The following is a 27,704-nucleotide window of genomic DNA, read 5'->3' as shown; positions in this document are numbered from 1 at the left end:
TGAATAATTATATTGTGCACATTGTTCTAATTACTAAAGTTCTGATTGGGAGTAAATCAATTGACTTTTTATTTCACCATTAGTCAAACTTACATTTTTCACTACATTAGCAGCAGAAGGGGATTATGCCTATAATAATTGGTGCCACTGCAGCTGGCAGAAAAAAGGCTGGTTAGAGATTTAGGTGGAAGGCTGTGAACTTTGTGGCTAATTTTCTGCTTGCTCTTCATTTTATAAAAGAGAGAGAGGGAGAAAAGGATGGAAAGTATCCTCTTCACTCTAATGTCCATTGGTGTCAAATTTTGAGCCCAGAATGAGATAATGTTAAGCCACCAAGTTCTCAGGCAGGGTACAAAAATTATTCGCTGATGTTATCTTCAAAACTGCTTTATTAGCAATAGTACTGCTATTGTATGGTATCAATTGAAAAAAAAAAAACAAAAAAAAAATCACAGAGACAGTACATTGAAAAAGGAGAAAGGCAAAGAAAAAGAGAATTGTTTGTTAGTTTTCTTCTCTTCTTACTGCGTTTTTGTGTTTGTTGTAAATGATGTGCCTTACTGTTGTTTATCACACCATCACAGAGGTATCAGCAGTACAGCAAAAAGTAGATATGTCTGTGGATATACAAAGTGTGTCATATATGAATGAATCATCATATATCCCATAATCATACCTCTTCATTGTGCAACAATGAATTTGGACAAATTATTGCCTTGACGGAACACATAGTAGTAGGATGAGGATTGAGGGAAGATTAGACACCACTGCTCTAGTATTTGATCATGAGTGCATGCAAACACTAAATATCTACTGTATTTTCTTTCTCGTGAAAAGATTAATTTCAGCAAAACATTATTTTCAACTGACAAATGGTGTGAGGTAAACAACAATCTGAATATCTAATAACAGCATCTGCAGACAGAAGTTCCATCTCAGATAGGGTATTTTCAAGGCAGTTAGCAACTGCTCTATTTTTAAAATGTTATAGGGTAGAAAGCAAAACCAAAAGCTAAAATAAAACACAAAAGTCTTCATTTTTAGATTATGATGTTTTCATAAAGAATTTTTTTAAAAAAAAGATAATTTTAGAAACATTTATTTTATTCTGTAAGCGAGTTTTTGTGTGACATGTACAGCAACGTTTGTCACTTGTAAAAGAAGGGAGGGATGCATAAATTCCATGTACTGAATTTGAGGTGTCTTGGAAGTTTTCACAGCCATCACAAGCTCAAACCCATTTTAGAAGCACTGCCAAGGAAGAACATCTAATGCCATCTACCAAGTTGACTTCTTATCACTACTGATTAGGATTATTTGATGTACTTCTCCCCAAACCCATACAAATATGTGGAGAGATCACATCTTTGCAGAAGTCAAATGAGCATTAAGCAAGTCTTAAATGTCACCTGTTTGTTCCCCTGATTTTTATTATTTTCAATTCATTGTTCTGAAACAGATTAAAAAATAAAGACTGCTTCTATTTGTCTTTTCTACAAAGTCTATGGATTTTGGATATCGGTACAAATGATAACTATCAAGGCAGACAGTAGTGGAAATGTGTTTAAAGACATCGTTTTCTGCTCTTTTGTTTCACTGTTTGCTTATTTGTATATTTTCCTGACCTTTTCTCTTGAGAAAATGGATGTATTGCAGCTGTTGTTTACAACCACGTGGGGTCAGACTTCTACATTTGTCATGAATAGTTAATATTGTGTAATTTCAAATCCTCTTCGAGGCTGTCACACATTGCAAACAGCTTTAAGTGGGTCAAGTTGAATTTCACCAAAAAGCAGAAAAGTAATGATGCTGTTGTAACATCAGACTTAGTGAGGCAGACTTGATTTACTTCTTGTACCAAAAACTTCACAGCCCAGTCAGGAATCTATTCAGTTATACTTAGAAGCAGAATAAGGAAAATAATCAAGACAGGGAGGTATATATACAAATGAACACAACTGTCCTCATCAATATAAAATTAAGAAAAGCTCAACTGGTTCTGTATCTTTTTTTCTGACGGTGGCCTACAATAGATGCTTAAGTAATGAATAAAAGGGTGAAAGAATTACACCTTGATCCCTTCACTGCTAGTTTTCTGGTTCTGATAATTTTCAGCATATCCTTAATTGTTATTTAAGTTTTATTCAGACATGAATTTTTATTAGTTTTTAACCAATGTATGTGTTACCTGTTCGAAGTATCCTCTTAGTAGTTCAAACTCATTATACGTTGTGTGGCAAAAAAACAAACTCCCCTTGGCTGTCACCTAATTTTGTGAAACATAATCTATTTTTTCTATTATAAGTAATAATAAAGAATATATTTTCGTTAATATTTTCCCGCAACTCAGCTTCTATCACGGACCCTTGAAGTTACTTTGGTTTTAAACTGAAAAGTCTGAGTTTCTTTAACATATCCCTGTAAGGAATTTAATATTTTTTTCCATGCTCTTTTTTGAACCTTTTCTGATCCATAATATCTTTTAGAGATGAGATGATAGACGTGCTATGCAGCTTTCGAGACAACATGCTACAATTTCTACAGTGATTATGATTTTAATATTGCTCTTTATTCCTCACTTTCTAGTTCTAATTATCTTTTTCTTCATATGAAAAAATTGATAAAGAGTGACCTTTTTGGTTTAATTCTGTTACTTCACTAATGTTAGTTTGAATGTAATATGTAACTAATACTAGGCTGAACTGCTTCAATTCCAAGGGAGAAGCTTGAAAATCAGATCTAAGCACATTTAAAAAAAAAACTTAAAAGGCAAAAAGGAGCAGTAAAAAGGAAAAAGAAAAAACAAAGCTTGTCAAGACCTGTTTACAAGATGAAATCTCATAAATTATTTGGTTGTTGCTATGATTATTTTTAGTTTGGTGTTGACAGTGTTAAGTTTTCCCTTCCTTTTTTCTCTTTGTATCACACATTGTCAACTCCCCCTCCTACCTTTAAATATATCGCTTAAGTTTTAAAGTATCTTTCTTAGAAAATTTATTTTTAAATAAAATTTCACAAATTTTAATAGAAAATTTTAAATTATAGGCATGATATTATATTGAAGGTGAAAAAGAATTTAAGGGAAAAAGAGAGATTTATTGGAGTTCCATGGAAGAATGATAGAAGTAATTAAAGTATCTTTTGGGGGTTTATTTGCAAATGATACTTAGTTTTCACTGCTAACCCATGTCACCACCACAGTTCATTTAAACCGACTTATTTTAAATTTGTGAATAAAGCAGGGGAAATGGATTGAGCCTGTAGATGACTGTGCAAAGAACTGAAACTATGAAAATATTTATCTAGTTTTGGAAAGTTTCTTTGTCTGAAATTAGAAACCATGACAAAATCAATCTCTCTCTCACACACATACACAGACAAAATGTATTACAAATCAAAAATTAAACTCTGGGGCTTTTTTCCAAACCAATTCCTCAATAATTAGATGCTTCTAATTTACAGTGGCTTGTTGTCCACTCTTTCAGGGAATAGTAGGTTAATCTGTTTTTACTACCTATATATTATGTTGTTTTCTGCACAAAGTACAATGATTTTGAAATATCTAGTAGTTTTCTTTCTTTTTGCAGGTACTATGTTCTAGTTTGTTGAATCTCGACAATGAATAACTACAGCTTTCAAAGCAACAAGAGAAACAAGTCTTATTGGTGATGCAGTGTAAAACATTCTTCAAGGAGAATGTTTGGCAAATGCAAAATTTCATCATTCTTTGTGTATTAAATAAAATGAAAATTACATTTAAGTTTTCCTTACCCTTAAAAAAATAATTTTTATTCTAGCTCTAGAATTTTTCATGAAGAAAATTCCATGAATGAAATATTTCATCATGAAAAAAATTCCTTAACAGAAAATTAAGATGTCTTGGAGGGAACCAAGTGTGTAGCTGCTCATCCTTTATCTGCTAACTACCATTAAAAACACGGAAAGAAGGTTTTATATTTATCCAGCTTTGACTTCTTTTCAAAAGGCTCTCTATAGTCCACATTCAAATAGTATAAGAAAAACCCTGCATGAACAACATTTATTTTTAAGCTTATATATTTCACTTATTATAGAGCCTGTTTTAGTATCCTGTAATAGAAGTTTATTGTGCTAGAGAAGGGAACTGTTGATTATGGTCTTCAATGTGGTGATTTAGGCCTATGAACACTTTTCTTTGCCTAGTTCTTACTTGCTGCTTAAATCCCAGGACATCTGCATGACTTTCTTTTCCTATAAGTAGTCATTTTGACAAGAACTTGATTTTGTTAAAGACCAAGTAAATGTTTGGATAACCTTTCCGCATTTTCTCTGATCTCAATGAGAACATTTTGTCCATTATGAGTAGAGAATGTTGCAGGAAAAGACAGTTCATGAAAAGTGAGGCTATGGCAGTGATACTAAATAAATATTTAATGTCAAAGAAGTGCTTACCCAGAAGTATCTACAGGTTGCTGGTGCTTCATATTTAAGGACATAACAAGATATGGGAATTCTAACTATTTGTAAAAAAGTTTTTCTTTAGGCTTACATAATTTTAGTGATCATGTGGGGAGAGGATGAGACTGTACCCAATGTCATTTATGTCAATGTCATAGAACTAAAGAGCAGAGAATTTAAAAGCTTAATAAACAGAGGACATGGATGCTATTCTACTTCATAATTACGGAGGGGAGGATGAAAATGAACAGGAAAATGACAGCATGGCTGCTCATCTTGCTTATTAGAAGGTCCTTCCAAAGATATCTACCTTGATAAGTGGTGGAAGTTACTCCATCAAATGTGATGATATTGCAGAGAACATCTTTCACACTGAAGACACCAGAAAATTCTGTGCAATGAGAAAAGAATGCCAGGCAAACAGGGTAAAAACTGTGTTCTCTGCATGTGTTTTTTTTCCATAAAGCATAAGAATACAGGTCTTAAAATATTGAATAATTTCTGAACTCTTTGCCAAGGATTTCCTAAAACTTCAATGTGCTGACATAACTGCTAAAGAAGTACTTTAGATCAACAGTCACTACAGTGACTGTCAGACAAGTTATTTTATACCCATTATTATGATAAAGCATCCAAGAAAAGTGAGTCTGCACCTGGAGTGGGGTTTCAGCTCTTGGACCCCAACACAAGGCCATGGATCTGTTGGAGCAAATCCAGAGGAAGGCCATGAAGATGATCAGAGGGCTGGAGCACCTCTCCTAGAGAGAAAGGTCAAAGAGAGTTGTGGTTGTTCAGCTTGGAGAAAAGAAGGCTCTATGGAGACCTTATAGCACCTTCCAGGAGCTAAAGAGGGCTACAAAAGAGCTGGGGAGGGACTTTTGACAAGAGCACATAGGGATAGTACAAGGGGGAATGGCTTCAAACTGAAAGGGGGTAGGGTTAGATTAGAGGTTAGTAAGAATTCTTTCCCTGAGAGGGTAGTGAGGCACTTGAACAGGATGCTCAGAGAAATGGAGGATGCCCCATCCCTGGAAGTGCTCAAGGCCAGGTTTGATGGAGCTTTGAGCAACTTGGTGTAGTGAAAGGTGTCCTTGCCCCTGGTAGGGGGTTGGAACACGATGATCTTTAAGGTCCCTTCCAACTTAAACCATTTTTTGATTATATGTGTCAAACTGAAATGTGTTGATTATTTTGGTTGGTAAATTAATTTTCCAGCAGCACTTTGTCAGTGACATGTCTGAGACTCAATTCTCTCATTTTCCATACTTGGCTTTCCAAGAGCAATCCGGATTTTTCCTGTCTGTGACCCCTGTTATCAGGGATTCTCAAAGCACAGACCACTGGTTACCTCATGGTGCTTTATAAAGCACCCATTCAATACTGTGTGTGTCTTATCCATCTTTGTGTGTCTTATCCATCTTTGCATATGTCAGTCATAACAAGTCTTCCTGACCAAATCTCTGGACTCCAAATAGCCTAATATATATTTCTTTTATAGCCTAATCAGGCTATAAAAACTCTTTTATTATGTACATCTTGAAGCTGCTTTTTTATTGTTTTGTAAAGAGCTCCTAATCTTTTGGGAAGGTGGAAACATCCTCTCGCGGCAAGGCTGAATTTCTCTGGATGAAATATTTTCTACCACCTGATTATTTCTAATGCAGATTTATTAAATTATTTTTTACTCAGATTTTAAAATTCCACATACCTCATTCATCAGTTTTCGACCTGTAAATTGGCATTTAAAAATTATAACTTTGTCCTCAAATTTCCAGCCAGATAGCTTTGTGATTAATGGAGAGAGTAAAGAAAGAAGAAATATTAATTTCCATCTCATCTAACTTGTCAGTAGCTTGACTGGACCTTAATGAATTACATTGGCAACATAGTATATTTATGATGTTTGTCAAAAGTTCCCAGAGTACTCCATAAGGTTTTAGTATCAGAATAAAACATCAGTGTTAGGGTGCAATATCAATATATTGGAAACAGTTCGTTGTATCACAGATCGAATCAATAATCTAATTTTAGTCCAGTAAATGTGACAAACAATGAGAATGAACAGAATAAGAGATGATCAACCTATATTTTCAATCATTAGGAAAGCATTATGTGTGAGGAATACCACCATGACAGAACATTGGATATAATCCCCTTCCAGAAAACCCAAGGCTTCCACTGGAAAAAAAAGAAGAAAATTTGGATGAGTTAATAGCGTTGTCTCCATATTCATCCGCTTGTCTTTGCAAAATAATTTCCTGAAATAAAACATTGCTCTTAATTAGAAACACCACAGGGCCAAAGACCTCTCCATCCCTACACAGATACAGGTTTTCAGATGGAAAACTTCATTCTTTTCTCAGTCTACAATAATTCCACTGAAGTTCATGGAGATCAGTGGTAAATCAACTTGATAGTCTGGAGTGTTTTTTTGCTGAATGGCCTATATGCTCATTATTCTATTGGCAAATGTGGTATAATCTAATATTTTTAGCTAGTAAGAAATTCTGCTTAAAAAAGCCCCAAATCCAAACACACTTTTCACAGCAACTACTAAATGTTTTCCCCTCCTGTCCAAATTATTTATAAATCTAGTGCAGTTGTTTAATTACACGTGTGTCACTTTGGTGTCATGTCCATCATGGAGACAACAGTACTTAATTTCTTATATCGGTCAGAGACTCTATTTCATGTATGAGATTATTCTACTTTCATAACCATGGTACCATTTATAATTTTGTGTCTGTCTTTATCTGAACTGCACTGACACTTTGAAATGAAAAACCTGACAAGTTAATCCAATTCCTACTCTGCCCAGCTATTTGGATTTCTCTGTAGTAGGTCTATTGCAGTAAAGGTGGTTGGATTTTTACATAAAATAAGTAATCTCCAAAGCATTTACATGCAAAGGTATTTTACTGCTCTTGTGACATAGTACAGAAAGTTGTAAAACATCTGATTTGGGTCGTATTTCTTCACCTTCCACGTATATCTGCATTTAGCCAAGCACTAAACCTCTTTCCCTATGAAGACCATTCTAAAATGACATGCTGCAAAGATGTCCTGCCCTGCCTATTAAGATCTTATTGCAGCAATACAACCTGTATTATTGCTCCCAGCCATTTCCACTGCTTATCACTTCAGTGTTAAAGTGCTTTGCCTCTCCAAATGCTTTCCTTGCAGAGAAAAGTCCCCAAGGCATTCAGCCTCATCTTCCTTACTGTAGCTAAATGACAATGGAGAGTTTTTAGTATGAGAATTGAAAAGGAATAATTTTGCAGAAAATTCCTTCTTATTTCTTTTTTTTTTTTCTGGAAGGGGATCAGATGGCTGAATGATTAAAAAAAAATAAAAATAAATAAAAATAAAATGAAGAAATAGAAAAAAATAAGGAGGAGAAGTGAGAAGAAGAGAGAAGAGATGACAGGAAAAAGAAAAGAAAAAAAAAGGAAATGAAAAGAAAAAAAGGAAAAGGGGAAGGAAAAAGACATCAGGTAATCTTTATCAATCAATTTTAATGTAAGGTATGGGACACTTTTATTGCCAGTCACATTACTTGACACAATAAATGACAGCTTTCGACATGTGTTGTATGCCTGGCCAAAAGAATAAGAAAAGAGATTCTTCTGCATTCTTCTGGAATGCTAGAAACCACACTTCTGAATCCACACTGGTAATTGTATGTTCATGTGCAAGGGAGAAGTTGTCTTATTGTGAAAAACATTGGACGCCCTTTTGATTTTATCTCACGTCTAGTTTAAAAGCCCCACAAAGCAGCATCAAATGAAAAATCATAAGAAATAGTGAGTAGCAGTAATAAAATTCGGTCACAAAGAAAATTAAGATTCTTTTTTTTTTGATGAAGAAATACCACTATTCATTGGTGCTGCAGAATCAGAACTAAGTTTCCACTTTCTTGAGAATTTAGATTGCGTGGTAAATTCATATTTCATGTCAGAGATCACAATACAGGCAACATGATGTTTGCATTTGTGATTTAAAGGAGACATAAGCAGCAAATTAACTCAGGGACGCTTAATTCATCATGTAGACTGCCTCATCTTGTTCTTATCAAGTGTCAACATGATGCTCTGTGTCCTAATCAAAAGGTTGATGGTGGCAGCAAACAACAAATGCTTTTCCATTTAATCCCTCATATATTAGGTCGCCTCAGGGAAAGATACCATGGCCTGGTCAAGTCTTCAGACCTGTTTTCCTCAGTACAGTTTCACTTCCTAAACAGATAAAATGATATGCAATGAGTGTCATTAAAAGCTTAATTATTTTATTTCTTTGATTTAATTAATTTTTATGCAGACTCATATTAAAGCTTTGCATAATGCATTTAGCTCATTAATAGCTCATATTATTATACTTAATTACATACACTAATACGTATATTTATGTGAAAGGAAAAAGTAGCTTTCGTATGACGATCAAATAAGAGTGTATGCGAGTAAGAAGATAGTTATTATTACTTGTAGTAGAAAAAAATAGTTGATGGTCTGGTGTAAGGGAAGAGTAGAGTGTTTAATTTTTCATTATAAGTTCAATGGTCATTTATTAGATGAAATTGGTGGGTTTCTCATGCTTTTCTGAATTTCCTTCCAATTTCTCTTTCAATGGAAAAATTCATTTAACTCGAAATTTCATCTTTTAACTCCAACGTCAGCAGAATGACTGACTGAAATTTCAACTGTCCATTGTTTACACAAAACCCAAAAAACAGTGACTAAACAAAATCTTTTAAGAAGAAAGGCATACTTATTTTTTATATGGATATTGTGGAAATTGTGATGTGAATCTGAAGAAATATGACTGATTTCATATTTCAACCTGTTTTTCATGGTTAATAGTACAGTAACTATATATTTTTAATTTATTTTATTATATACTGATAACATTAGCTTAAAAAGGAAAAAGGAGAGAAGAAAAAGAAACATAAGTTTCCAAAAATAGCCGATTGACTACTCTAAACATTAAGAAAAAACACATAGAAAACATCAGAAAAAGAGTTAAAGTAAAATAAATATAATAAATATAATATACATAATGTTTTCAAGGGGAGTGAGACAAAACAGAAGGTAACATTTGTATCCCCAAACTACTCTGGTGATCCCAACAGTCTAACTGCTTACTAATCAACTGATGACAGATATAAAGTGAACTGAAAGGTATAGAATGAAATCCTTCATGACCTTATCCTGCATTATCTATTGAAGTAAATGGAATACTTGATGTAGTTATGCTGAAAGGTATTTGGTAAATTCCTATGTTACAATAAGACTCAGGATACACATCAATATCACAATTTAATAGCAATGAAATATGCTTTTAATATTCAGAAAACAGTAATCCAGAAACATATGTTGATTTTATGGATTTACCTCAAACATCTAAACTCAAACACTGATTCAATTTTTAGGCTTTGGCCTGGGTAGGCTAGGCTTGATAGACTAAGACTAGGCTGGCTTTCTTGTCTTTTGTGTTTCCTCAAATACAAAAGCACATAATAAACACAAAACATGCACAAACAACACTGTTAAATCAAGAAAAAATATTCTGGTAATACAGAAGACTACAAAAAGGGTGAACACAGCTTAAATGGCAACTGATTCACTGGGTGTTCAGATAGATACCGTGGAATGGTCATTAACTCTAGTTTTCTAGCTCAAAAGCATAAATCAAAATAAACTCTTCCAGCCTAATCGTGTTTACTCAATGTTAGGTCTAATAAAAGAATGGAGGGATCAATAGGTGGGAGTCGGGAGGGAGCAGTAGAAATTCAGAAGAACAATTTGATTGGACCTCATGAAGAAGTTCTATAAAAGTTGCATGTCTTGGGTAATAAGAAGATAAGCTGAAGAATACAATAAATGTAATGAACTTGATGTGTCTGTTGCAATGCCAGATCATCCACAGTCCACTGAATTTGAATACTGAGGTTGATGGAAGATATTTTACCCAAAGAGAAATAATCATGGATACCTGCTGAATATGAGTAATTTTTTTTTAAAATTAAAATAATGAAAATGCTGCTTTCTATAGGGATCCATCAAGATGCATAGAACAGACAACACACTTTCTGTTCAAAATTTCACCAGGCTCCAGCAACTTTTTTTAGATGAGTTTGAACTGAAGTTATCAAGTTTCAAGTTAAATCTGAACAGAGGTACCGCGGCTATTTCCTTATCCTTATCTTGACAGAAACATCCATGTCACCTCTGATCAGAAAGCAACTGGAAAGATCAGCAATATTATTCTGCATTTAAAAAAATGAAATTTCAAATACTTAGTAGTACCTATTGGTGAAGACACTACCTACTAGTGTGTTCACATGGAACACTGTCAGATCCTCCTATTATCTTATTTAAGAAAAATCAGCACACTACATGAGGATAAAAGCCAATACAGATCCAAAAAGGATTGGAAAGCACTTCAATAAAATGCTTAGTTGCATAAGAAGTTAAACTCTACATATCTTCTTTCTCCTTTTGCAAGGAAAACAACAGAAACATCAGTGAAACTAAAAAATAATAAATGTCCAATTTAGAAATGAATAGGTAGACTCAGAGACAGAATAGACTCTTGAAGTTACAGAACTTCAGATGTTAAAAAAATTCAAAATCTTTGTGACCAGTAACAGAATTTTTGGCTAAATAAGATGGTGACTTACCTTGAAGTAAATGTGTGTACATTTTCTTAACAGGAATTAACCTTGACAAATTTTAAGAGGAACCTTCTGATACAGAAACCATCTGAGGTTTTTTGTGTTCTGAAGCAGCTGGTACTTGTCATTTTGGGATTCTGAGCACCCAACAAATTTTTTGGCAGTTCTGAGCAAGTCTGACAATTTCTATTACTTTGCATTACTGTCAAAGATGTTTTCAAGAGCCCACAGCTCAGTTAACACAAGAGGGCACTACAGGAATGCATGCTGAAAAGTACCCAAACATTCAACTGAAACTTGGTGGTTATTTTTTCCTTTTTCATTTTCTCCTTCCATTAAAGAAGAATAAATGCGGAAAACGCTAAAAGAATTACCAAGATCTCAGAGTTTGTTAATGAAATCAAATATTCTTCAGGTGAAGATGTTAAAGAATTTATACAATATATTGTCAATACCCTATGTTATCAAATTTTAAATGGTTACCATTATTTGCAGGGCTCTAAAATATTTCTTCCACCCCTATCTTGCCCATATCATCTTTTTCATGACCAAGAACTCTTTTATATGTTTTATAGTGCGATCAATAGCCCAGTTGATGTGCCTCTATAACATTACACAGAGCATAGGTAACAAGCAGAAGGAGCTGAAAGCCACTGTGCAGCTGGAAATCTATGATCTAATTGCTATTGCTGAAACCTGGTGGTACGAATCACTCAACTGGAGCACTGGCATTGATGGCATTAAACTGTTCAGAAGGCACAGGCAGGAAGAAGAGGTAGAGGGTGGGAGTTGCCCACTATCTAAAAAATTGGATTAACTGCACAGAGCTGTCTTTGAAAAAACACTGATGAATGGGTTGAGAGCTTATAGGTAAAAATTAGAGGCCAAGCCAACATGGACAATTCATGTTTGGTCTTCACTACAGGCATCCCAACCAAAGGGAACCTTTTGAAGCATTCTTACTTCAGCTACAGGAAGCATCCCACTCCCAAACTGCTCCTGCTGGGGGACTTCAATCCCCCTGACATCTGCTGGAAAAGCATCACACCAAGATATCAGCAACAGGAGACTATTATTCCAAAGATATCCTCCTTGCATAGAGAATAATTTCTTAATCCAGGTGATAGACAGCGCAACTGGAAGAGAAGTGTTACTAGACCTGTTGCTTGCCAACATGGATGAACTAATTCAAGATGTAAATATTGGCAACAGTCTGGACTGCAGTGATCACATCTTGGTGGAATTCACAATGAGGAGTAGAGTCAGAACACTGAATTTTAAGAGAAAAAGCTTTCAGTTATTTAAGAAATTGGTATATGGGACCCCCTGGGAAACTGCCTTCAGGAACAACTACTTGAGCAATTTTTTCTTAGAGTGAAAGAGGTCTTGATTCCCATGTGTTAGAAACCAGACATAGATGACATGAGACCATTGTGGTTCAGTAAGGACCTCCTGACCAAAAAAAGTGTAAGAAAGAAGTACACAGTCAGTGGAAGCATGAATAGTCTCCTAGGAATAATATAGGGATGTTGTCTAGATGTGTAGGGACTGAATCACAAAAGCTAAGACACAGTTGGAGCTGAATTTGGCAAGGGATGCAAATAAGAACAACTTTTACAGGTACATTGTCCAGAAAATGAAGACAAAAGAAAATGTCCTTGACCTGACAGGAGAACTGGCCTGACAACCAACACGGAGAAGGCTGCACCTGAGCTGGGCAATATCAGTACAGACTGGTGGATGAATTAATTGAGAGCAGCCCTGTGGAGGAGGGTGGATGTTCCTGGTTGATGAACAGTTGGCATGAACAGGTATTGTGAGTTTGCAGCCCAGAAACCCCCAGTGTCCTGGGCTGCACCCAAAGCAGTGTGGGCAGCAGGGGAGGGAGGGGATTCTGCCCCTCTGCTCTGCTCTGCTGAGACCCCACCTGCAGTGCTGCCTCCAGCTCTGGATTCCCCAGAAAGACACAGACTTCAGAATAGGCCCAAAGAGGGCCAGAAAAAATAATCAGGGATCTGGAGCACCCCTTCTATGAAGCCAGGCTGAGAGGGTTGGGATGGCTCAGCCTGGAGAAGAGAAGGTTTGAATGACATCCTATTTTGTCATTTCAATATATAAAGAGGACTTCTAAGAAAGTTGGAGAGAAACTTTTTACCAGGGTATGTAGTGACAGGACAGGGAGCAATGGTTTTAAACTGAAAGACAATATACTTAGACTGGACACATGAAACATTTTTTGTGGTGAAGGTGGTGAGACGCTGGAGCAGGTTGCCCAGAGAAGATGTGGATGCCCTGTCATTTGAAATTTTAGATCAAGTGGGGCTTTAAGCAACCTGATCTAGTGAAAGATGTCCCTGGCCATGACAGAGGGGTTGGACTGTGTGAACTTTAATGGTCCCTTCCAACTCAAAACATTCTGTGATTCTGTGAATTACAGTAGCTCTGAAACTTTATTCCTTGGTTATTAACATATGTTTAGAGGTGATAAATTGGAGCTGGCGTTCAAGTCTCAGTAATAATGTGTTCCTGACACAAACATAAGAAAAATGTTTCCATTTGATTACATTACTGGAAAACAATTGATTTTTTTTCTACTTCTAATTGTGACTAAATCACAATTTTTATCAGATGTCTCTGATCCATGAGAGGAGAAAAAAAATCACTTTGTCTTTTAAAAGAAAACAGAGAACAATAGAACTGACACAATAAATTATGATAATTGGAAGATTTGTTGGAAAGTGAGCCCACATATATTTTTTTCATTTACTGTAAAAAATTTTATTTCAGAACCAACATTTATTTTTTCCAGTGAAGTGGAGAGACAGTGTTAATATTATTATCCACAAGGCTAACTGATGAAAGCCTCTCCGGTGGGTTGACCCTGGCCGAATGTTAGATGCCCATGAAAAATGTTCTATCACTATCCTACTCAACTGAGCAGGGGAAAAAAAGTGTAATAATAAGGACAGTGAGAGATCACTCACCAATGATCACTGTCATGGGAAAAACAGACTCAACTTTAGGAAGTTAATTGAATTTATTACCAATCAAATCAGGGTAGGATAATGCGAAGTAAAAATTAATCTTAAAATAACTCCTCCCCCTCCCCCCTTTCTTCCCAGGCTCAGTTTCACTCCTGATTTTCTCTACCTCTTCCCCACTAGTGGCAGATGAGAAATGAGGGTTGTGGTCAGTTCATCACACACTGTCTCCGAGGCTCCTTCCTCCTGAGGGGAAAGGACTCCTTGCACTCTTCCCTTGCTCCAGTTTGAGGTCCATCCCACAGGAGACAGCTCCCCACTGGCTGCAACATGAGTCCTTCCCATGAGCTACAGTTCTTCATGAGCTGCTCCAATGGGGATCTCTTCCATGGCTTCACAAGTCTGACCAGAAACCCTACTCCAGAGTGGGCTCCTCTCTCTCTCTGTGGGTCCTTGGGTACTAATCAGAAGCCTGCTCCAGAATGGGCTTTCCATAGGGTCACAGCCTCCTTCTGGTGCATCCACCTGCTCTGGCATGGGGTCCTCCAGGGGCTGCAGGAAGGATATTGAGGTGCTGGAGCAGGTCCAGAGAAGAGCGCAGAGGCCGGTGAAGGGACTTGAGCACAAGTCCTATGAGGAGAGGCTGAGGGAGCTGGGGTTGTTCAGCCTGGAGAAGAGGAGGCTCAGGAGAGACCTCATCACTCTCTACAACTCCCTGAAAGGAGTTTGTAGCCAGGTGAGCATCAGTCTCTTCTCCCAGGCAATCAGCCATAGGACAAGAGGGCATGGTCTTAAGATCTTCCAGGGGAGGTTTAGGTTGACTATTATGAAGAAATTTTTTACAGAGAGGGTAATCAGGAATTGGAATGAGCTGCCCAAGGAGGTGGTGGATTCACTGTCCCTGGAGGTTTTTAAGATGAGACTGGATGTGACACTTAGTGCCATGGTCTGGTAACCACGGCGGTGTTGGATCAAGGGTTGGACTTGATGATCTCAGAGGTCTTTTCCAACCCAGTTGATTCTATGATTCTGTGATCTTTGCTCCACCATGGACCTCCACGTGCTGCAGGGGCCCAGTTGCCTCACCATGAGCTGCACCACAGGCTGCAGGGGAATCTCTGCTCCAGCACCTGGACCACCTCCTACCCCTCCTTCTTCATTGACCTTGTCTGCAGAGCTGTCCCTCTCCCATATTCTCACTGCTCTCTGTCCTGCAGTTTGTTGTGCAGGATTTTTCCACCGTCTTTAATGTCTTATCCTCACGGCACTACCACTGTCACTGACAGTCTTGACCTTAGCCAGTGGTGGGTCTGTCTTGGAGATGGCTGGTATTGGCTCTGTCAGTTATCAGGGAAGTGTGTAAGAGCACACAGAAGCAACCCCTGCATCCCCTCTGCTACAAAAACCACGCAACCAAACACAGCGCCATGATCTTCAGAAAACAATTCCTGAAAATCTTCTCTCCCTTTCACTTCCTGCACATGGTGATTCCTGTTGCTGAAGACCTCCTTTTGCCAGGGAAAAGCCTGTGCTTTTGCTTTTGAAGGTATGCTTTGCAATAGGTAATGCATTCATGTACATAATTATACCATGTGCATACCTGTATTTTAGAATTCTCTTCTGTTTTATTCCTAAACCAGACTATAATATGCATGTGATCTGCTTTAGTACACAAGCAAGGTTATGCTTTGGTTCTAAGGTTTGATTGGCTGATTGATTTTTACTAACAGCACAGTGGCATCATCTTTTTCTCCGGTTAAATACACTGAATGATTCTCAACACAAACTATAAAGTGAATCTTGAAAATAAACTGTCGTATATACATGGTTTTAGGTTTGTATTCAGAATCCCTGTTAAAGCAGATACACAAAAGTTTGAAGACTTTTTTTTTCAAACATAAATTAAAGCTCATAACAAACAACCTTCTCATGAAATAAACCATTTTGAAATTGTATAATTGTTAACTTTTCATAATGTCTAAAATTCCATCATTTTTTGCCTCATTTCACCACTCCAATATTTTTGCCACACTACTACTCTCAGCATTACTGAATCAATAGAGTCAAATTAAAAAAATTCTGTTTTTTTTTTTTTTTTTAATAACATATATTTTAATTCCACCAAATGGACTTTTTAAAGAGGAAAGATATTGCATCAGAATTATCTTGACTCATTCTGCTTATGAACATACCCTTGTTTCATACCTATGTTTGAAACGTCATGAACCCTGTGAAACATAATTTCTTCCTGAGTTTGTTTTCCCTCTTTGTCACCTTCCCTTTGGCATTCCCTAACTGAATAGAGACTATCTGCATGAGTAAGGACAGTTCTCTGTTGTAGAGCTGATGGCTTCTGGCTACTTTATGTTGCACAAGAATTGCAGTCTATATTCCTGTGTTACAGGTATCACAAGAATTCAGGTATTTTACCAATATGAACTAGCTAAAAAGGACAGAACTACCCTCCTGTGAGCATAAAAAAAAAGTTAACCTGCCTTCAGACTTACAAGTCCTTGTTTGTATATTTTCAGTTTGTAACCTCAGGGCTTCTTTATAGCTAAAGGAGACCAAGTCTTTGTAACTGGTTGATACTATTCTCTAAAAAACTAGATGTAAAAAAGTCTGATACCAAGCAACATTACAGGGAACTATGGTTCAGGTTAGACATATCAGTACATTATTTTAAGGTGCTCTCATTGTTTTTCAAAATGAGATAATTGAAGATAGGTCTTTAAATGCAGCACAGTTCTGGCAAGCTTCTTAAGAATAGTAAGGTTAAGCTAGGTTTAAGAACCTGATGAAAACTCACACCATAAAAATAATCTTTAGAAGGCAAGGAATCAGCAAGCCTCTGATTCCAAAATAGAATAAAAATCAAATTTCCCAGTGGTACATATTCATGAACTGTCTTTTGTTTTTCTGTCAGCTGCAGCAGATGCATAATATACATTGTCTGTGCACATATTATTTTGTCAGAGCAGTGGTTAAAAAACGGCTTGCATTGTACTAAAATTCATCACATTTTGAATGTGCATTTGTCTTCCAACCAACTATGAAGAGACATATTATAAACAGTTTAATAAAATTGTTACTTCAGCAAGTTTTGTTTCCTCCATAGGTCCTTTGATGGCTAAAGGTCTTTCTCTGACAAACTTAGTTTGCTGCGCTAGGATTTTGGAATCTGTGCTCCTCTCAATCCATAGGCAATTTTGCAAGTGGATGTAAGCAATAATTAAAGAGTTTGCATTACTATCGGGGAAATCTTGATCTGCTATTATGGATAAAACTAGTTTTTCAAATACACTGAGTACCAAAGTGGACTTGACGTGAAAACTGAGCACCATCCTTTCGATTCTTTACAAATGTTCACACACAAATATTTGATATCCTGGGAATTGGAATTGATTTCCTCCTTTTCAATCCGTTTAAGAGGATTTGCCACCTAAGCATTCACTGACTGAATGGTAGACTGATGTTGCTACAGTATCTTACAGCCTGTCTGAATTCTGGAACTAAACTACTCTTTCAGCCATTGAGGTCTTTTTACTTACTGTTCAAATCTTAACAACCTCTTAACAGCACTCTGACATGGAAATTCTCCTTTCCTTGATAAAAACTTTACTTTGAAAAACCCATGGTATCTTTTCTGAGCTCAGAGCTAAGAAAAAAAGCAGCACAATGTCTGATAGATTCCTGTAAAATATACATGATAATATTGTACATGGAAAGCCAGCTACTTTCACAGAAGGAAATGCTTTGTAGTTCCTGAGACATGCAAAGTGTGTTGCAGCTCAGAGCATCCAACTTGAAAAATCCTCTTGACTACTAATAGAATTTCTCTAGTGAAGAAAGACAGAGAAAGTAAACAGTTTAAAAGACCACAGAAAAAAATTCAGCTCATTATGTTGCATGTCCTAGAGCAGAGTATTGTAACAGAGCAAATTTTTTTAACAGTAAATTTTTCAAGATATAGGTCCTGCAGAAATGGTTGATACTACACATAAATTGAGGTAAATAAAATAGATCCTCTAGTTTTATTTCTGCTTTTCCTTCTAAATATTTTACACACTAAACTATGGACATGTTTGAAGTGCTACTACATCTTCCAGAAATACTACAACAGTCTAATAATCCCAGAAAATGTTTAAACTGGGATTTAAGTGACAAAGGCAGTTTTGCTATACATTGTTTTTATTAATTTTAATGCAGGTCTAGAAAAAAATATGTAGGGGATATTAACCAGAGTTGAATTCCTAACCTTTGGATTTGCTGCTCTGGCAATAAAGAATATATATGACAATAATTATTATAAAACTTATGGTTGATAGCTTTACAATGAAAGTATAGAAATATCTACATATATTATTAGAATTTTTTGAAAATAATGTAATGACCTTAAAAACATTATTGAAGTTTGGAATAAAAAGGCATATAATATTACTTACTTGCAGAAACTGTCAGGCTGCCTTGGCAAGGTTCTCTGCAAGCTTGAAAGCAGCAAGAAACCTGACAATTCTGGCACTACACTGTACTAATAAATAACATGGGAAAGTTGTATAAATCAACCAGTTGGCACAGAGATTACTTTCCTTTCTGCAAAGAAGTTGGAAGTTTTTTCCTCTGTTGGGAAAAAAAACCACAAAACTTTGCTATATTTTATTGCAACAAATATTTGTGGTTGGACAGGTGTAAAATTTATTACTGAGATTATAAGGCTTCTTACAATAAACTGCTACCTGTTGTTTTTGCACTTGCTTCTGACTTTCAGGAAGGAAGGCACTGCATTTCACCAATGAACAACTTGCAATCCAGCAAAACCATTCCTTCAAAATTCTGTGTGTGCTGTGTTCCTCCTTCCCCAGATTCAGGGAATCACTGTATCACTGATGTTTTCCTTGCACGTGTTATAAAGGTGTTTTTTGCTTGCTACCAGCCTGACACAAAAGCACAGTGATGTGTCTGCACAAACATAAAAGTATGTACAAAGATATGTCCCCCTTTGCAGATGAATGAGACATGCTATCCCTGGAATATCCCTAAAGAAAACGTGAAGCACCTTCACAGTATGACTTGCTGTTGTGAGATGGACACAGAGAATAGTATCTACTCAGGCTACTGAGAGAGATTCAGGTGTCATGAGGATATTTCATAATGGATCTTTCTTACTCTGCTGGGTTTCTAATTCCTTTCATCATTTTTCAGTAGAAGCAACAAGAGGGAAAAGAAGAAGAAGGAAAAAAGGAAGGAACTGTCTGGATATTTTTCTCCATATGTGGCAGCGGTTTTTGTTTTCACTTTCGTATATGCCACCTTGTTAAAAACAGTGGTAAGGCTTAGTTTGTTCCTTGTGTTTCTCTTAATCTTCAGGAAAAGTTTTCATTCATGTAGAAATTCTACCTGTTCAATCTCACAGAGAAAAGCCTTATTCTGCTGTAATTAAATCAGACAAAAAACCCAGCCAGACAAGAACCAACAGATGGTATGTGTCATACAACAATCTTTGGGAGTCACTTTGAAGTGGTGTTCTTTGTAATAGCCCCTGTCACAACATGGTGCATTAACAGCTCCTGATTTTTAGTTTTTAGAAGTGCTTTGTATAATGTGTTGAAGCAGCAAGTAAATATTCGTCTGCTTTTTTTGTATGATCTTCATTTATATTGAGTATTGATCAGGGAACCACCATTCACATCAAGAACTGAATGCATAGAGCAAGTCTGGATAAAAATGTTGCTGAGTCCAGACCACACAGACATATTCAGAAATGGATTTTCAAGTGTTTTCCAGAGTACAGTATCTTAGAAGACTAAGTTCAGAACGAATCAGAGTAGACTTTTCTTCATTAAAAAGAAAGTTTTTGATGCATTTAACACATTAAAACTGATGGAATAAAAGTTTTTCAGAGAAGCATTATGGTTTTATATTAACAAACAAAAAGTGAGAGTGCAGGAGATTCCCTTCTGGGCTTGTATATGTCTTGCCATCCCCGTTACTTGTTTCTGACAGCTAACACCCACTTCTCTTGCAAATCTTGCCTTGAACTTTTTGCTCCAAGGAAAATCTTACTTTTCTAAGACCACATTGGAATTATATTTGTCGTTCTTGTCCTATTGCTTAAATGTCACTCTGGAGAAAATAATGTAGTAATTAAAAATGACTTATTCAAAATGTTTGCTTTGGGTCTAGTTGTTCAGAGCAGCAGTCCTGTAACTTTTGTATTGGTGGATTAGGCTTCTTGCTTCGTGTAGAAGTCTATGCTCTCTCTTTTTTGCTCTTCACCACAGTGGTAGTAAAGATTTGTCTGTGTGCTCAGATTCCTGGACACAGTTTTATGGATCCATAGGCAACCACTATTCTGGTGTGCTGCAAACCCCCACCTGCCCATTTCCAATACACCATTGAGTAACTCAGTAAGAGTGTTTTAGTTCTCATGGGTCAGCTTGCTTTGTCTAGTCTGCTCAGGGTGTTACAGGGGTTTTCTGCACTACCTCAAATTTAAATAACCTTAGTGCAGTTCTCCCTCCAAAATCCTCACAATGAGCCCCTCCTTTCCCTTTTGTTGAAGAATGCATTCTCTAGTAGTAAATTTATTCTGTAGGATATTTTAAAATGTGTTGTTATGAACAGGAGCCATCTATTTTTTCAGTGCATAGTCATACCCACAGTAAAGTTCTTCCTCATATTCAGATGGAACTTCTTGTACATCGGTTTCTTGTCCTATTGCTTGGTTTTGCCTTTCATATGCCCATAAAATTTACCAGAAAATAATAATATCAGTGTGCCCTTGACACTTTGTGTCATAAAATTATTGCCTAAATCACAGAAAATATTAACTGTTTGGCTGACGTACTATGGAACCTACTAAGATCATAAAATGGGGTATAATCTCATTCTTTCAGCTGTATTGTCATTCTTTCAGCTGCTACCTATACAGATATTCCTAACATTAAAAGTGGAAAAGCAATGCATTTTTTTCATTTTAATGTTAGGGACAAAAACGCTTGAGAGAGAAAAAAAAATTTGTTTGAGCTGAAAAAAAAAAAGAGAACTGTTTTGATGAAATTAAAAAATATTATCTTCTCAAAACTTGACCTTCTTTCTTCTTTTTCAGATGAAAACTCTTTATCAATTCAACCTGATTTTGCAGATAACTTTGCTTCCTCTGCATCTATTTATAAGCTAATATCTCATGTATAAAAGAAAAGAAAGTAAAGAAGAATAAAGTATACAACCTGGGATATTAACTACAACTGACAGCAAGATCTTAGGCTTTTTATTGCCTGAAGTCCAGGCTCAAGGCACACAGTCTTCAGCTTTCTTCTGAGCAGCAGATTACTGTGCACAGCCATCAGTGTATTGCAGCTGCAAGTCAGCTTTTTTCTGAAGACAGCTGAGAGGATGACAAAGGGGTTACACTGCTGTCTCAGAGAGGCTGAGATGAAATTTGGAAGATTTTTGGAAAATGAATTTACCTTAAATGACATTGCTGCCATTCTTAGATCTTCAAGGTAAATAATGCATCCTTCTATTTTACTAATCCAAATATTATATTTGGGCTGAAGGAATGTAATTAAGATTGCCTTATAATCAGTTGTTGACAATACTAAGCTTTAAAATAATTTCTTATTCAAACAATTATTCATGCTGTTAATATAAAGCATCATAATGCAACATCAGCATAACAACTTACAGACAGAGGGGAGGGGATGTTAGAACATAAAGCTTTTAATTCTCTATGTCTTTACCACACCTGATGGCCAAAGTTTTCACTGACACAAGTTAACACTGTTTTTGTAACTCTTGAAATGACTTAGGTTTCAGTACATTTAAAGAAGATCTTGGTAATTCCTTTGGCTTACCAAAGTATTTCAAGATCCAGGTCTTGTTTCTAGATCTAATGATACCTTTTTCCTAAAACACCATTTTAAGCACAGTTCACAAGCCAAAACCAGTTGTCCAAGGCAATAGATAATTTGAACATATGTCATGATGTTTGTATGTACATGTACAGTACGGGTAAATTAATATGCATTCTTTTATGTCAAAGTTGGTATAAATTCATCCACTGACATATATGTGTCATTTCAGCTCTAGTACATGCTGTGATGAATAGATATTCTCCCTCTCTCTCTCCACGTATGCATTTATGTACATATGCTTAAATATGATTCTTTATTGCAGGTTCACAAGCTGAGTACATTTGTAATTGGTGAAGATATCCATGAAATGCTGGTTGGACTCTTCTCTCCTATCCCTGCTCCTCTTCATGCTGTACTGGAAGACAGAAGTGGAAACTCAGAATTTCTGTTTAATCTTAGGGTGCAGATGCTTAGATTTCTAGCAGGGAGAAAGGTACATGTTGCAATACCCTCTGGCTCCTGGGATTAGTTCAGACTGATTTTGATAAAACATTTCTGTTGGATGATGAAGAGATGACTGAGAGGGGACCTGGTCATTGTCTGAAGGGAGGGTGCCAAGGGGATGGAACCAGGCTTTTCTCAGCAGTGTCAAGCAACAGGACAAGAGGCAACAGGCAGAAACTGATGCCAAGGAAGTTCCACCTGAACATGAGGAAGAACTTTCCTGTGCAGCGACCAAGCACTGGAACAGATCTCTGAGAGGCTGTGGAGTCTCCCTCACCAGAGACATTCCAGAACCGTGTGGACACAATTCTGTGCATGATTGGATGATTGATGATTGGACCAGATGACCCTCTGGGATCCCTTACAACACATCCCATTCTCTCATTCTGTGATCTTAGACTGTTCAGTGGCACTATGGCAATGCTTTGTGTTAATCAATACAATTATATATTGCTTTGTCCAAATGTAGCATGTGTTCCCTCCATTGAATAATTAAAATGTTTATATTATAACATAATTGATGATAAAAGACAGTTTTCTTTAACTTGGGGAGAAACGATGCAGAAGTGATACTATTTTTATTAGTTGGACACCATCAGAAGTAAATGACATTTTGACCTATGGAAATTTGTTGTATGTATGCATAGACATACATTCAAAGCCTAGTTATTCTAAAATGGATACGTTTTTCTTCTTTTCTAAAATTCTTTAGACAGGCAAAAATCTATATTTCATGGTCATACTAATTCTTCAGAAATATTAGAGAATTGATAAATAGGATCTGACATTTGATCTGTATAGAAGATTCTCCTGGACAAAAAATGGCAAATAAGAAATTGAGAAATAAGGATGAAGAGCTCCTTGGGCCTCACTAAGACCTTATGTTACCATGACTGAAATAACTTCATTGAATTCAACCGTTCAAGGTAGCATAGACCTTATGGTACGTGTTATGAGGAGCCAATCCTTTTGCTTTCATTTTTAGCCTTTTCCTTAACTTCTGGAAGTCAAAATATATATTTTGATGGGCTTACATCACGCTGGCAGCCAGTCACTTATTGGGGTTCCCCAGGGCTCAATTTTAGAGGCAGCAAGTGAAGCCTGTCAGAGTTCGAGGAGTGTCTGCTCTTAGTCACGTAATTTAGTTGTAGGTAGTCCAGCAGGTAGTTGGATTTTATGATCCTTATGGGTATGCTCTGTGATTCTGCAATCAAAAATAGGATTGGTGGTGCCTGAGTTCACCTATATTTCTGATTAATATGATATGTACATGCATTTGAAATGATGGCTAAACTCCTCTACTTAAAGAATTCTTTCACAAAACACTTTTCTCCTGCAACCAGGGAAAAATTCCAGCTGAAAAGTTGATGGACACAACTTGGAGAAGGCATAGACAGGAGGTTTATTATTCAGATACTTATCATAAACAATCAAAAAGTTCAACATCTGCACACTTCACTTAAGTATGCCAGATTTTCATTTATTTTCTTTAAATAGGGCAAGATTATTATAGTTCATACATAATAGATTATATAATGTAGTTGCACTAGCAGTATTATACTAGACTTAATGTGCTAGCATTATCAAATATTGTTTATAGAAAAATGTCAATAATACTTCAATATTTTCCAAATAGATTTAATTAATTAAATTAATTGTATATTAGACATGTCACAGACCAAAAATAGAAGGAAAAGCAAGGTGAAAATATTTAATTTTTATATTCAATATTCATTATAAGCACCTTTCTCTAGGCTCAATTTTATACACTTAAGTTAATCTGAACAAAATTTTTATTTAATTTCTGAATTTTGAGTTCCCTTTCCCCTTCTGTGAATCTATTGATTTAAGACATAGATATTTTCCTTCTTTAAAATATAATTAGCAAAAGTATCTCTGTTTCTAATTAAGATTTCCAACCATTTTCTCCAAATTAAGAACAATATACATTGTTTGTATAATGTAATTTTTATTCTGTAAAGTTTCCAAGTTAAATCTGGCTCATTTTTTAAAATCTGATTTAATTTGCTTTACTTATGGTTAATGATAATTCTGATGTTTATGAGAGAGGATAAACAGCCTTTTACATTTATTAGAGTACTCTCATTTTGTGGCAAAGTTGCAAAGTGCCCATATTATTACAGGCAATTGAATATGCTGGAGAATGGAGGAGGCAAGCCTTTGCTTCATGGCAAGGAGGTGCATTCGTATCAAGCTTTTAAAATATCCTGACTTGTGTATGTTTTCTCTTGCTGTTCAGCAGGTAAACTTCTGCCTGTTTTGCATTTGTTCCACCCTGTCAGAAATTCTCTGTATCATGGCAGTAAGGATGCCTGCTCGTCATCCTCGAAGTGTAACAGCTCTCACTTTCCAGCAACTAGAGAGATTAAGCAGAGTTTGTGTGATAACGCCTTCCAGCTGTCAGCGCAGCAGCAGCAGGAACAAAGGCCAGAGAGCTTCTGACACCCAAGTTTTCCATTCTTTACATAGGAAGACATGGTTATGTCACACTTTGACTAGCAGTTCATTGTGTGTTTCCAACCTTCCTTTTGTGTAAAACACTTTTAAAAGAAGCTATGATCTTACTCTTTCTCTATAGGATGTTGTAGGCATTCTTGTTAAATTTAGCTAAGGAATTGTACAGTAACTTCTGCATCATAGAATCACAAAATCACAGAACAGTTTGCATTGGAAGGGACCTAAAGATCATCTAGTTCCAATCTCACTGCCGTGGGCAGGGACACCTTCCAACAGACCACATTACTCAAAGCCCCATCCAGTGTGGCCTTGAACACTTCCCTGGATGGGGATTCCCAGCTTTACCAGGAAACCTGTTCCAGTGCCTCACTATTTTCACATTGAAAAATTTCTTCTTTCAATCTAATCTAAACCTACCCCCTTCTAGTTTGAAGTCATTACCTCTTGTCCTGTCATGACAGACCCTGTTATAAAGTCTGTCCCCATCTTTCCTTCTGGCCCCCCTCAGGTACTGAAAGGCTGCAGGAAGGTCTCCTGGGAACCTTCTCTTTGGCAGGCTGAACAACCTCTACTGTCTCAGCGCTTCCTGACACGAAGAGTTTTCTATCCCTCTGATCACGTTTGTGCTCCTCTGGACCCACTCTAACAAGCCCATGACTCTTCTGTGCTGAAGACTCTAGAGCTGGACATGGTACTCAACACACAGGACAGACTTAGCTATTTGATATGCATTTTCATTCACTTCTCTATGAAGTTAAAGATCTGATAAAGCGGCAAAGAAAGAAGAGTCTGCAATGTTATAATCCCTTTGCTCATATGTACAGAAGGGATTTAGTATAGAAGTCTAATAATACACTTGTACTTTCAGTACCAAATTAATATTATTGTAAATTAATACTTTTCCTGTAGTGTTTGTATATACACACAACATTCATGCATATATATAACAATCCTGTTTGTGTTTGTTTAGCATTCTAGTTCACCAATTAATAATTTACTGAAATCGAGTTATTCTTTGTAGGGATAATCTTTACGGGAAAAATGAAATCCCCTCAAACAATTTAACTTCATTCTGCCTTTGGGGAAGGAACAGCAGATGATGCCAAAACCTACACGTCAGTGCACAGATGCATGAAGGTTGTAAGGGTTGAATTCTGTTACTGAGAAAAGGTATCTTGTTCAAACAGCATTAAGCTGATTATGGAAGGAAGATCCTGAATACAAATATCTGTCCCAGCAAATTCAGTTTTCTAGGATCTGTGATCCTAAATCTAATGTGATCAAATAGGTTAAGTCACAAGTAATCCCTGAAGGTGCTGAAGAGGCTCACAAAATTTGTTATCAACCTTTCATCTCCTATCTGATAATTCATCTTACATGTTGGCATGAATAAAAAGGAAGAAGTGCAAGTTTTGTATCACAGTTAAAATAAATGACTGGACTCTTCACCTATTGCATAATTTTGATGTAACCACTTAAGAACCAAATCTCTGTGTTTTTCCCATCTTCAGTACAAAACATTTTCTTGAGTTGTAAGGGTTTCAAGTATCTTGTTTTCTGGAATGATAAAGAGATACTTTTGAATCTCCTTCTCAGGCAGTGACTAAATAACTGTACTTGATGCATTTGATCTCACCTTTAACCCCAAACACCTCTGTTGATTGTATTTGCAAATTTCCGAGCTTTTTCAAGTATTTCTGCCTTCAGCATTAAAGAGAGTGTCCTTCTTAAATTGCTAAGAGGTCTCATGTGAGAGGGGAAAATCCTATCTAGCATTTATACTGAGTAAAAACTTTTTAAATCATTTAAATTTTGTTCCTCTGTAAGTGCTTGTTCTTTTTTAAAATTAGATGTTCTGTAAATGTAATTAAGATAGTATTTTTCCCCTTCAATAAGAAGCAGTAATATAAGAGAGAAACATCAGTTTTCAAGCAATGCAGCAATCTGGAATCTGCATCTTAATTGAACACAAGCATTTCTATTGTTCTTGCTTAGTCAGTTTTACAACTCTAGTCTTGATGTGCATCTCTCACAGTAAGATTAAAGGAACAATTTAAAAGAAAAGCTGCATATGGCAGAGTACAGTGGAACTAAAAAAAATAGAGGTAGCTTACATAACAGAGAGAGCACCCAAGGTGACAGAAAAGACTACATAAAATTTGTTGATTCTAGTGGGAGGAAAATGTCACATCTGAGTATATACAAAGTATATGTTTGGGGTTTTTTTCTCAAGGATAAGAAGGAATCCAGCTATATTGTAGCTTCATCTTCTATGCACTTCACTATTCAGTGACAACACGAACCTGTCATGGGTTTATACTGCTGCAAATTGGACTGGAAAGCCCAATCTAATGCTTGACATCTGTCTTAACAATAGCTCAGTGAAGTCTTACCAAAATGCAGTATATCACTGTAAAGCCGTAACTACTGTCTTGGGTATTTCTTCCCTTTCTCTGTCACTTCCACGCTACATCAATATTTTAATTTATTTTGCAGCAATACCTCTACTTCTCCTTGAAAAGTTTCACTGCTACCTTTTGCTCATTCCTTGCTGCAGAAAGACCTGAAACATTCATTTCTTTGCATGGAACTAAATGAAAAACAGAAAGACAGCTTACTTAATGCCTTTCTTCTAAAAATGAATGTGATTTTTATTTTTTGTATTTTTTTTTATCCCTGAGCTTCTGTCGTGGTTCAACCGCAGCTGGGAACTAAGCATCACACAGCCTCACTCACTCATCCTTTCCCAGTGGGACGGGGGAGAGGATCAGAAGAGTA

Source organism: Chiroxiphia lanceolata, chromosome 2 (assembly GCF_009829145.1).
Source record: "Chiroxiphia lanceolata isolate bChiLan1 chromosome 2, bChiLan1.pri, whole genome shotgun sequence".
Classification (NCBI taxonomy): Eukaryota; Metazoa; Chordata; class Aves; order Passeriformes; family Pipridae; genus Chiroxiphia; species Chiroxiphia lanceolata.
This window is presented reverse-complemented; position numbering follows the sequence as displayed.